This window comes from Hylaeus anthracinus, unplaced genomic scaffold (genome assembly GCF_026225885.1).
Source record: "Hylaeus anthracinus isolate JK02 unplaced genomic scaffold, UHH_iyHylAnth1.0_haploid 3, whole genome shotgun sequence".
Classification (NCBI taxonomy): domain Eukaryota; kingdom Metazoa; phylum Arthropoda; class Insecta; order Hymenoptera; family Colletidae; genus Hylaeus; species Hylaeus anthracinus.
The window spans coordinates 12,665,388-12,678,942 of NW_026535284.1; the positions used below are offsets into that span (position 1 = coordinate 12,665,388).

The 13,555-nt window shown below is 43.2% G+C and overlaps 1 protein-coding gene across 2 annotated transcripts in view; it reads right to left on the bottom strand.

Moving 5' to 3' along the window:
• The window catches only part of LOC128893567 (zinc finger protein 608-like), a 48,400-nt gene that overhangs the window by 28,885 nt on the left and 5,960 nt on the right, over positions 1-13,555 (bottom strand). The window contains exon 1 of one of the 2 annotated variants that reach the window (XM_054154605.1): positions 9,152-10,741. The exons of the other annotated variant lie outside the window; for it this stretch is intronic. The gene's annotated coding sequence lies outside the window, so the exon portion shown is untranslated. Of the gene's footprint in view, positions 1-9,151; positions 10,742-13,555 lie in introns of those variants that run through there. 2 annotated transcript variants of the gene reach the window in all.

The window sequence follows — 13,555 nt, forward strand, 5'->3', positions numbered from 1 at the left end:
GTTAATAGCCTGGTGAAAAATCGTTTCCAATTTCTTGCTCGCGAACGATTTCGCGTTTTTCTACCTCGCCCATACGACGCATTGCCGATCTTATGCTCCATTATTACAGTCTATACGCCATTAATCATGTTTACCTTTAACAGATACGAACAACATTCTTATCTAGATAAAAAAACTCGAACGATCAATAAGAGTTAAACTCTTTACTTGTTAGTCATTCAATAAGAATTAGAATTTCAGTTACCGAAAGAACGATATGATTGATACGAATGAACTATACAGGGTGTCCCAAAAATGTTGGAGATGCTTGAAAAGGGTGGTTCAAGGGGTGATTTGAAACAACTTTTTCCTTAGCGAAATTGTTGTCCGAGGCTTCGTTGAGGAGATATTAACGGAAAACACTGACCAATCAGAACGCGAGGATGCCGGTGGAGCGGCCGCGATAGCGATGGCTACGCGCAAAGTAGCCGCTCTCGTACGCGAACAAGCGACTCGACGTGCATCGAAGGACATTGAACGCGGCCGCTCAGCTCGTAACCTTCGCTACCGCGGCCGCTCCAACGGTATCCGCGCGCTCTGATTGGTCGGTTTTTTTTTATTAATATCTACTTAACGAAGCCCCATCCGACATTTTTGCAAAGGAAAAAATTGTTTCAAATCACCTCCCGAACCACCCCTTTCAAGGACCTCCAACATTTTTGGAACACCCTGTATTCGCAGAGCATATGGACGAATTCTTTGTGTGGCAAAGTAATCATGCGAGTGACGATTGTTGCGTCGAACGATAGAAAGAAAGAGTACTGCTCATAAAGAGAACAGAGAGAATTCAGAAGAGTCGAGGACAGCATAGGGTCGACCAGGGTCTCTTAACCACTAGTAAACGGGATTTTATTCGAAAATAAATTGAAGATATTAGCAACATATTTACGTTCAAAAAGGTCGGCATATTAAGAATTTACCATATGCGTCAGAACCAGTTGGGTCTTTGTTCGTACCTCACGAAACTACATGACAAACAAGCTACAAGCTAGGTGTCGAAAGTTGGGATGCCCTGTATCGGATAGACAGTTTTCGTGTTGCACTGTGCGACGCATACGTCGATATTGTGTACATTGAGAGGAGACATCGCGTTAACGACTGTATATAACCTAGAAAATAGGTTTTCCTGCAGAGAGAGGCGGAAGGGGCGTAGGGGTTCGAAAAAGTAGAGATTTTCAGGCCGAAACGGGTTCCGATATTGTGAAAACAATTTTTCCTTGTGGTAAATATATTATATTCGGTGAATGTCGAGCGCGCGGCCTGGAATGGCTCGAAACTGGAACGGGATTGAGCACGAGCTACGAGCACGCTTTGTTACGCATTCGGAACAGCGGCAATATAAATTAATGCCAGTCCTCGATAGCATTCTCTAGTAAATGGCTGAACGCTGCATCGATGTGGGCTCTCGAGCGCTCGGCGTTTACCGAGGCATCATCTGCCCCCCTCTATACCCCTTCGCCGCTTTCGAACTCGACAAGCTCGCCAATACGACCGGCCACTGGCGTAATCTTTCAGGGAACCGACAGCGTTCTACCCGTCCCCCTTAGCTTCGAAACTTTTTCTTTTTCGTTGACACTGAACAACGTTCTACGAAGGATCGATATAGACGTCGTTTTTTCTTTTTGACTATTTCACCGATGAAAAAGGTTATCTTGGACACAACAACGCCGACCTAAAAAAAATAATAAACGCTTATCGAAAGCATTACCGAACACCATTCTCGCGTACTTCTAGATTGTCTCTAACTTCGTGTTCAATTTTATTCGATTAATAAGTTGACGGGTACTGGTTTTTGTGTCAAATACATTCGAAACGCATGTTCATGACCAAGTGACCAGCAATCATGTATATGCATGTACGCAAATTTCGACCTGACATTAAATGGTCGACACCTGCTGGTAGTTGGCGCAACAGAACGGTGTACCGTAAATATGGGTTGACGATTCGACGCTCATGGCGAACTGTATTGGTAGATTCCATCTGTGTTAGGTCTGTGGGGTTTTATAGGCTCGGAGAGTCTACCTGCCTTTTCTTCGAGCAAAGTCTTTCGCCTCCCGTCTCCTCTGCATTGGCTCTATTGTACCTCCATATACTTCTCCAACCCTCTTTACAGTCCCGATCTCTTTCTTTCTTTTTCTGTTTTCAGTCTCACCGTTTCTCTCGTCGTTTCTTTTCCCTCGGATACTTTATCTTCCTCTGCTACCTTCGCCTCTAGCTTCTACTTTCGTCATTTTGCCCCATTCGCTTTCTATTCTTTGTATTCGCGCAGGGGAAGTCTTTTGGACTTCCCGTCACCATATTGCCCTCGCAGTTTAAAACCTTGAGACCTGCTGTTCTGTCGTTTTTGTCACGGGGGATCCCTTTCTCCCGATAGTATCGGTTTACAGAGGAGAGATTAAGCCGTAACCAATCATTAGGATCATAAAAAGAAAAAAAAAAGAAAAAAAAAAGAAAAATGAAATGCAAGACCAAGTTTTCCACTCGGAGGTCGAGAATACATTCCGTCAAGCTATGCATTTATTATTCATCGGTATGCGTAAAGACTATGTAAACGTGGCCGACTATTTAGTGAATATAATTTCAGCTGTCTCGCGTTTGTCGTTAAATATTGTTTCGTCGAATTTATCAACTCATGTATTAATCATCAAATGTACACAAACTTAACTTGGGAATCCGACACACTTGAGTCATTCTTATCGTTTCAAACGAAACTACCTTATATAAGAGGGACACATTGTCAGTTATGACACAAACAGTACGATACATAGACGAATGCTTCGAGTTTATTGAGTTTACCGAAGAATACGTGTCCTTATCGTTTTAATTGCATTTTATTTGCAACGCAAGCACTTTTCTTATCGACAGTTACGATCGATGCTCGACAGTGATAATCACGAAAGAATAGGATCTATTCTCCACGGTATAAACTCTTGAAAAATTATAAAATTACAATTTTCTTAAAATTTCTATCATTATCTATCTCGACAAAGGTTTCTTCCTTGACAATTTAGCTGTGTCTATGTAACCTTGTTACAATTCCGGATACAAAATTCCACGTTAAACATTCTCTCAAAGGACAAGAGAATCCCGACGCAGTCGTCGCGGGTAATCATTTCTTTGTACGACGGAGTAAAAAATGCAGTGCAACTTCACAGCGAGTTCCTATTGCGGACAATGTAGCGTCAGAGGCAAATTACACGTTTAAGTTTTTACATTATTACACGTAGACAATCTCGCGTGTATTTTGTGCCTTTCCTATCATTAAAAAGATTTCGCAATCAATTTTTTATCTCAATTATGTACTAACAAGCTTCACTCAAGCGAATCTACACATAAGTGTTCAACGTATATTATTTGTTTAATATGTATCGACATAGTACCAATTCGAAAAGCTATCTAGCGAAGATTGTTAGGTTATTAACATATTATTGAATCGTTTAGTCGAAGCTAATATACATCGTTTCTCGTGCACTGGTGCGAGCACGGTTGGTCGACGCATTAATCTCATTTGACAGCCGATTTGTAGCAATTATACTCTCGCAGAGAAAAACAACGGATGCTTGTTTTTCTCGGCCGATAAATGCGTCCGATGATGACACTCTGGTAATTCATACTGAAATAAATCTAACATTCTTGATTTATATGTCGTATCAAAAAAAAAATCTGTTTTTCTAATTGTATGTTTTTATAATTCCTTCATGTAGTACGTATACTATACATAATAGTGATGTTCTAATCTCTAGGATACGGCAATATTTAGCGAACCAGTAAAACGAAATGTATTTCGGTCCAAGGTTTCACCTAAACTGGAGTGACGACCTACCTGCATGTTAAACCTAAGAGAAGCATCCAAGAAGGTCATTGGGACAGAGAAAACCATGTATATTTATTAGGTCTCCTTTACTGTTTGCATAAGAATCGCATAAAAACTGTTCGGAACCTGGCAATTTTTGAATAAACAGATTTCAAAAAAAACTGCCAGCATGCGAAAGATGGTATCTGTTTTAAAACCGTTTCACGCTGGTTTGGACCGATTGTTACTGTATTATGCAATAATGTTTTCCCAAGTTTCTTTGATCTTCACCGACATTTGACGGATAACGTGTAACTTGCTAATATGCAAAATTTCCCCCCTTATTTTTAACAAGTTTTATAGCCCCGCTATGCAACGTGTTATGTTGCACAGCGTACGCGCAGTCGAGCGAACGAAAGACACAAGGCGGAGCAGGAAATAAACGACAGGATTAACAAATTGGTCCGATGCGCGTTTGCAAACTTTCGAAAAACTATGCACGTTCATCCGAGAGAGTGGTGAGTACGTCATGTACACATAATGCCAGACAATGTAGCTTGGCTGGTTACGGCGCACAATTAGTACGTATGCGGTGATCGTGGAACGTTGCGAGAGCCACGAGCGACCGTGTTGGTGCAGCAGCCAGCACGCCTATACAAGTTTCAGTGGCATCGATGTCGTGCCATGCTACGCGACGTACCCTTCGTTCTACGAGTCGGTCAACGCTGCTGTTGTTCGCTCCTGCTACCCTATTCTTTGCGCCCTTCGGGTAATGGCCATGTTTTTAATCACCCTTTCTGTAAATGGCCCACGTAATTCCATTACGGTGTCCGAACCGTACGTCGGACAAAGCTAACTCAAGCGGGATGTTTAAAACTATTCATTTATAAGAAATTTAACGTTGGAGGTTAGAAAAGAAAAAAAAAAAAATCTAAATGGTATTTACCGCGATACTCGAGAATGCTAAATAGTAACACACATAGCAACGTTCATATTACTCGTTTTCCTCTTTTTTAACGTAACAGAACGATGCACGTGCTGAAATGATAGTTAACGAGACTGTAAATAATACGTAAATACGCGAGGTTAATCGAGAGCCCAGAAGTCCTCCGAGAGTCAAGTTACTTTGCATTGGTAAAAAAGAGACGACGGACTGTCGGTACGATGAATCTTTATCCTATGGTTAGGAATAATGAACAAGGGACATAACTGCGTTTTAGAGGCGAAAAAGACGGAAACGAATCAAAGCAGTTCCAGCGATTCCGACAGTGAAACTGCGAACAAGAGAAACAAGCTTCAACAGACGCGATACCTGCGTGACCGTGCTAACGCGCGAGAAAAGGACAGCTCGATGGGAAGATAGGCAGATACACGAGGAAAAAAAAACGAAAAAAAAAGAAGGGAGCGAGCAAGAGAAACAGGAAGGTTATACTGCAATTTGAACGGAAAAAGATATTATATGGTTAAAGGGAAAAGGAAAGGGACAGCATGACCGAATGTACACGGTCGAGTGTGTGCGAGAGAGTGAGAGAGACGGAGAAGCCAGCTGGAGAGAGATAGAGATAATGCGCGTGCATATGTGAATGTAGGAAGAAACCGTGAGAGGAACAGGGAGAGGGGAAGAAACAACATCGCCTAACTCGCTTGCTCGCTCGCACGCACGCACGGTCGATCGCTCCTGCTGGCAGCCATTTTGTGCTTGCCCGTAGACTCGACATTCCTGCCCCGGGAAAGTATTGGCCGTGATTCGCTTTAACTGTACATCTGTCCGTGCAATAGTACCGCGTGTATGCCGCGAGAAAAACTGCCAACGGAAGTAAATTGGCAAATGATCAAACTTTTTTCGTCGGAAAGGAAAGTTACGTTCTTTATCATTGCATTAAAATGACCAAGCATCCTGTAACTCTGGACAATACGTTCTATGCCCGATACCCTTCCGTAGTTCATCCAGTAGAGTACAGTCTTAACCAAAAGCGTAACTTCTAGCGACCACCTTTAACGACCGAGCCGTTTGTTATAGCATTTTCTACCTTGAATTCTAACGAATGTATGTTACATGTACGTGACTTTTGTACAAATTTGATAGTCAACTTGGCTCGTACGTCGCTCGGGTTCTAGTCGAACGAGGTAGGCAAACAAAGGAGAATGAAATTGTGTAGAAATAACGGATGATTAATAAGAGACGTTGTCGACGTTTTGGACATAAATATATTGGTTTTAATAAAGTTGAAAAACTTCCCCTTATATTACATAATTGCGTAGAAATAATTACTTATACACTGGCCATAAACAGACTTATACGACGTTGTCTTCACCTTTGAAACAAGTACGTTACTCCATGTTTACATCCAAGGAAATATCGGACAAGAGAAATCAATTTGCATGATTATCGATACGAGTGTATTTACCAAGTGTTATCAATGCTAATGGTTTTATTTTACAATACGGAAGTATGTAATCTATACACAACTAATATTCTTCTAATTCCTCTATTATGAAACTTATATAAACGTGAATTTAGACAAGCCCTCTAGGAGTAACTATGATTGCAAATAGTTTTCTCATGTATTATTAATTTACAGCGCTTTAAGTTCCAAGTGTTTATCCGACTGACGATAATAAGCACATTTCGGTTAACGAAAAGTATTCGCGATGAAATTGCATAAAAAAAATTCTTACAATTTAACGTCACGTAACCAGCGTATCGTGCCAACCGGGGGACAATACTAATGACGCCTGTAATGGAAGCGACAATAATAATTTACCAATGCTACGGGGAGACGATTTTATCGTACAAGGGTTATCGTTGCAAACACGACGGTCGCCCGATGAACGTGCGTCTAAAGTCGGCCGTTTAATCAATTCTAGATTAGAATAATGTACGCGTCGGCCTCGCTAATTAAAACAAACTGTATTTCTGTAATTATGACTCGACCGTTTGCGCAACGAAATAATTTGTTGCTTCGAAGGTATCTGTGTTAGATAAAATGCCAGAAAGAAAACACGTCGGGAAAACAGGAAAGTCGGAAATGTTGAGAATATGAAGTAACGTTAGGAACGTTCAACCATATACAGAGTGTTCCCAAAACTAACGGTATTTAAATTACAAAAGAAAAAAAAAAAAAAAAAAAAAAGACAACAGTGTATTCATTTTCGGGCGGACACTCTGTATACTACACTAAAGACTTGTCTGAAGGAGTGAAAAGACAAAACGTAACGTTATCCACAACAGCTCACTGAAGGAAGTTATGACTGAAATGGGAATGAATAGTGTTGGGTAGTATCAACGGTACATGGAACAATGAGAGATGTTTATTTAGGGTTAGGTTATAAAACAGCCCACGGTGAACCTCGCCCATTCACCAGTGGCATTGTATTCCGTTTTCTCTTTCCGTTTTCTTGTACCTCATTTTCGTTACAGTGCAATTAAGACGTAAAAATAAAATAAAAAAATACTCCACTAATGATGCAGATAACGTTACACATTTATTTGTACTAATAACGTTTATAGAAATGATCCCTTTGTATGGACTTCGAATAGACATTCAATTCGAAATACTTGAATTTATTTATCCATCGATCAATCATCATTTATTCATGACGAACGGCGACCGAACATGTCTTATTCGAGTTTACAAGCACCAGAGACAATCGATCGACGAGCCATAGGTGGAAGGACGATGCTTGCGCGTTAAAGGAAGGATGAAATACAGCTCGAAAGAGTGGTAAGTGGAAAAGAAAGTCGAAGATACGAGGGGCAATCGAGATGAATCGATCGAGGATCGATTTCTCATTCTCTCGAGAAGAGCGACCGTTTAAACCGCTCGTTAATGACACCTCGAGGTCGGCAACGTTACCGCCCCACCGACGACGACCGCTAATTACTCTCCACGAGGATCGTTTGGGTTCACTCACCGCTCTCTCGGTTATAAACCGACAATAGCGATCGTATCGCACCGTGTACGTATGTATACCTACAGTCCATATACATATGCGTAATGTACACGCCTGTTTGCCACTTCCGGGCAAAACGTTCTCGTTTAATGTCAATCTCGTTAATTAATTGAAATTATATCGTTTTGCTGGAAAACCAAACTGTTTGTCGCTAAAATATACCGTCATACGGCTGGGATTTAACGGTGTGCTACTGGCCTGTGCTCTATAAGTCTAAAGCTTCGGGCGTATCTATCCGAAAATCTACAATCGATTCTACGCGATCATAGAACGCGATGTAGAGAGGCGCAAGTATTAAACGATGACGCTCTGTAACCATTATAACGGCCTCCAGTCGTGTTACGTAAATACACGTATGTATGTTGGGACGAAATTCGACGTATCAAACGTTTCCGCGGTGAGAGAGCCGCGAAATAGTTTGCAACCTTTGAGCGAAATGTAACGGCCGTTGAATCAAATATCCTCCATTATAGCCTCCTTTCGGGAACTCTTGTAGCGAAACGAATGTCGGCAAACTGTCTTTTTAATTAAATATGGCAAAGTAATTTTTATTTCGTTTGGCAACATCGTTCGACCGTTTAATTTAATTTGTAAACTAAATTAAATTAGACTGTACTAAAAAAAAAAGGAGAAAATTTATAGGCGAACTTAATTTCCTTTGCGTACGTTAATAAAGTAATGACCACGTCGAGTTATAACCGGTTTACAAGCGATGTTAGATATCCCGGACATATCGAATGTTCCATCAAAGATGAAAAATCAACGTAAACGTGCGAACGAAACGAGAACGGTCTCCCATTGTAGCACGAAAAGAACGAGTTTGGGGAAAAAAAAACTTCTAGGGAAGCACAAAGCCGAGGTCAATCCGTATTCGATCATATCAGAGGCTTTAAAAAAAAATGTTCATCGTATCGAGCCACGCAAAAACGATACGAAATACGAGCAGTCGAAGCGTAAATGGCGCGTAGAAGTAATGCGCGCATCATACTGCGAAATATGTACACGATACCAGTTCCAAAGAAGACAGGCAGCAGATAGCTACAACCGAGCGCGAGAATGTGTGGCGCGACACGTACATCGCGTACCGGCTTCGCTTTTGCTCGCGAGACTCGGGGTTAGGAGAGACGAGGCGAGGCGACGCGAGGCGACGCGAGGCGAGGCGAAACGAGGCGAGGCGAGGCGAGGCGAGGCGAGGCGAGCTGAAGCGCACACACTCGGGGTATAAGTACGCTAAGGCGCTGCGTCCATGCATGGTCAAGTGATGGGCATGTATGTGTACGACACGAGCGTGCACACGATCCCGCGCGAACACACCACGCAACCACGCACGAAAAGTGTTGTTCGACGGAAGTACGAGCTCCTTACCATTGTGCGCGCGTATCAGCGACTAGAAGTACACACGCCGACCGAATCCAGCGTTCCTCAAAGTATTTCCCCTTCTATCGATGGTATCCGTTCATCGGGCGTATGCACGGATTCATCCACGGTAGCGTATCCTGTAAAGTAATCCAAGTTCCAAGAAAGATGACCAATTCTCTGGGGATGTCGAGTGCCTCGCGACACGCTGCATAATTCACCTCACGACTCTGTTCGCACGTTCATATGTATGCGCACGCACTATACTCGCGGAAGAACGAACGAGCATTTAAATACACCTTGCAACACCATACATCCCATAGATTCGATCGGATATACGAGTCGATTATCTGCGCGCGACGTTGTATTTTTTCTTTTTCGGTGTGGTTAAGCTGCTTGCCCACCTTCACTCTCACTCTCTCATTTCACCTTTCTGTCTCTTTCCCACATCGCGCACACCACATCCTTCTCCTTCCTACGGCGTTGTACTTTATCTTTGAGATCCGCTTTATACTTCAACGCGGGCTAATCGCGAGGCACATCACACTTTTCGTAGCACTGGGCAATCTCGAGTACACAACATAGGAACGGGTACCGCGGCACCTTTACGGAGTACGAAGTGTAACGCGTACACTGTCCGAGTTCCCTCTGAACGCGAGCAACGAGGAATGAGATCCGAGCTCCTGATAGATCCAATAGCCGCACGGGAAACGAACGATATCGTCCTCGCAAATTCACGAAGCTCGCGACGCGTAATTAACGAGGCGTATTCACGATAATCCTGATACGTCCAGGCGACACTCGGTACGAGCGGAATATACAAAACACGACGGAACGGGATGATGCTAGTACCAACACAGAAACGAGCATGCCCGTGCGCACTCGTTCGTTTGTTCGTTTGCTCGCGTCGCTCGTCCCGACACAGACACGCATACACACGCAAGCCAGAGGCAGAGGTATCGAGAAAGACGCGAACAGAAGGATGGAAAAGGTACGTGCGAAGGAGCGAGAGAGAGAGACACAGCGAGAATGAGAAAGATGTTCGCACGCAGCACCCTGCGCGTCTCTATCCGGCAGCTATCGAGGATACGATTATCATGCGCACTCTCTCTTTCATCGTTTCCACTCGATGGTTCTGTTTCGGACTTGGCGTACTGCGTACGTCCTACCGGTGTTTAACTGGTCCGGATCGGTGCTGTACGTTTCGATCGCGCACTCTCACAGAGACACCTCGACCGTAGACTCGTGTACACATCGAGAGACGAGGCAGCAGCTCCTTCTTCGTCGTCTCGTTCGGCCGACGCCGCGAGAAATACACACACTTTCTTTACCAAATGTCGAACTTTGCTCGCGTTCAGGCACACCCGAGTCTCGTCGACGCGATCCCACGACACTTTGGCCACGCTTAGCTCGTCGGGCTGCACGAAAAATCGCAGTATTCTAGTCTGTGACGAGTAAAGAAAAAACGCAGACACCGCACCTCCCTTGTCAGAAAGCACTCACGGCAGACCGCAACACATGGCTACGGGCCTCCACCAAGTTCGGCCGTTCTCGACTGTGCTCGGAGAACTTCGTGCAGGACCGTACTGTCGCTCCAGTCGCCACACTGTTCCCTACGACGGTCGTTTCAAAATTATTTTCAGCGTCGTAGAAACACCGTCGTCATCGATCAAACGGCTTATCGCGTTGGGCGAGATTTATTAGACAGAAAAGAGCATGGAATTGCTTCGATGCTACTCGATCCATTCATTCTGTAAACACTCTAACCTATATATTTCATTTACGATAGCGAGTGTACAGTGTCTACGTCTTATTGTTAGATTCAAACGTACTCGTATATGCACCAGAGATGGGCAAAACCCTAGACTTTGAATAAATCTGAAGTTTGCCGATACGTTTGTCTCGTTTCCTTCTTTGGAAAATTGTCAAAAGAGGGAACACGACAAACATATCAGCAAACTTCAAATTTATTCGAACCCTAGGGTTTTGCCCATCACTGATATGCACATTAAAGTATCGTTACATGATTACTCCTATAGGATGCATAAGAATACTTTAAACATCGAAAATACGATGTTATACCGGGTTTCCTATCAGATACGAACACCTGTAAACGTTAACGAGGCGACGAGAAGAATAAAAACGATTGAAGCAGGAACAAATGAAAAATAGGATAGGGGCCCTTGTTTGTGGTTTCCGGTGTTGGGCAACCGTTAGAAGCAGGGCGAGGGTTCTGCACAGGCGTCCTCCGTCGTCTTCTACCGAAGGCCGTGTGGTGTCACGGTGAGCGTGGCAAAACCCGGAAAGAAGAAAAGAAGCCGAAGGAGCTTGGAGAAGTACGAAGGAGCACGAAGGAGCCCGAAGGAGCTGAAGACCCTCCTCACCTCGACCATCTCCTCCCCCTACTTTTCCTCGTCGAAAGCAGAAGCAGCCCTGCTTGCGGGCATCACCGTATGTATGAACATACATCGAAACAAAACTCTTCTCTGTTTTTCTCTTTCTGCCTCTCTATTATGTTCCACCCTCCATTCTGCTCTCTTATACTCGCCCCGTCTATCGTCTCTTACACGTTGTTATGGCGAGCTACACCAGCGGCGGACACGAGCATTTGTCGCTGACAAATGACACTTGGGTACACGAGTTCAACGAAGAAAACGAAATTAAACCCGCTTAAGACTGCCGCTTGCGTTGCAGCAATGTCGTTCTATCGAAAATTTCGATGTCTCGTCGATTCCATAGAAACGTCCGTCGTTGCTCGTTTTCATCGTTTTCATCGTTACGTTTCGATTCGATATTACTTGAAACGTCTCTAACAACGTGACGCATTACCATTAGCGCGTATACCGTAAATAGACGATTTAGTACCGTATACACGTTGACTGTGATCATTGACAGTTTCGTAACGTATATTCCCCTAGACCCCATCCGAGCCCGATACAGAACATTTTTGTTTCCCTTCGTCACTCTGTTGCTCCTACTCTTTTCTTCCCATTATCTTTCCTCGTCACAACCTTCCTCTTCCCCCAGCACTAGTGCCACTTCGCCCCTTACTTCATTCTTCCGTTCCCCCCTCGTTTTGTCTTTCTCTTTCGCATACGGAACACGAGCGAGCGCGTGTATGGCTCTGCTCAAGCACCATCTCTTTCTCCTCGACAATTCTTAGTTCCCATAATGAACCGTACGACGTGGTTCGTGGTTAAGAGCAAATGGACGTAACAGTTTCCCCGTCACATTAATAATAGTTTTAGTGGGACTTGATCCTTTAAAGGCTCGAGTCAAGACCAACGTCAAAATTAATTTCGACTCCACTTTTACGTAACCCGATCCTACTAAAATTCATTGTGTTCCCCATACTAATTCTTCCCACTTTTGTCTGTTCCTTGTTCGGATGACGCAATGCAAACTGATATCGATATAACGATTACTATATGTACCTGTAACATGGGAATCGATTTTACGCGTCTTATCTAATCTAACCAAAGGAAAAACGGAATATGTATTTGTGCCTCATTTTCGATGTTATTATACGTTATTACGTATTATCACGGTGGAGTTATAGGAGGCTTCTGGCTTGGGTGAAAAAATGAGTAATTTTTAGAAACGTGTGTTTTGAAAGGAAATTCAAATTTTGTATGCGGGTAATTGCAATTATTAAAAAATTGAAGGATATTAGTCATAGAGGACGCCAAGATAGATACATACATATAATCGATAAAGTCGATTTTCTATTCAAACGAGAACCCTGCCTAAATGTAAATGACGGAACGGCGGAAACTTTTTATCGCGGTACATGCTACCTACGTATGTATTTATGTGTTATCCGTCTTTTGAACACCGTTGCAGACATAATACGCGTCTCAAGCACTGCGGAGCAAATGTCAGCGTCTCTTTTATGGTGCATCGATCCTATTCGACATATATTTGCGACAGGATGGCACTTTAATTTTCAATAAAATACCGGTAAATCGTTGGCGAATCGGTAAAATATTCTAATAGTGCATCCCTGTTTCTATCTTTTTATTTTATACGCCTTTATTGCACATTTATGTATTACGCGCTATTAACACGTAGTTTCTCCTATTACCAAACAAGTCCATGTTTTGCTATCGGCAATCGTAAGAAAACAAATTGGACGTTCAGTATAAAAACGAGTGAATTTTTATGAAGAGACAGTTCACGTAGCCGCATCGTTTACGCGAGATTGCCGATACAACCACGGGAATGAATTATTTATTTTCTCGTTTGACCGACAGTCTTATGAAACTTCACACCGTGCTGGGTATCGCAAGTATCGGGGCGCGAGAGTCGTTCACCCTCAATTATCGTTTCGCATCGTTGAAACGCTCCCTCGTTCAACGTCAAACGCATTCATTCGCTAATAAGAAGACAAACGGGGCGAACTCATGGAATTAC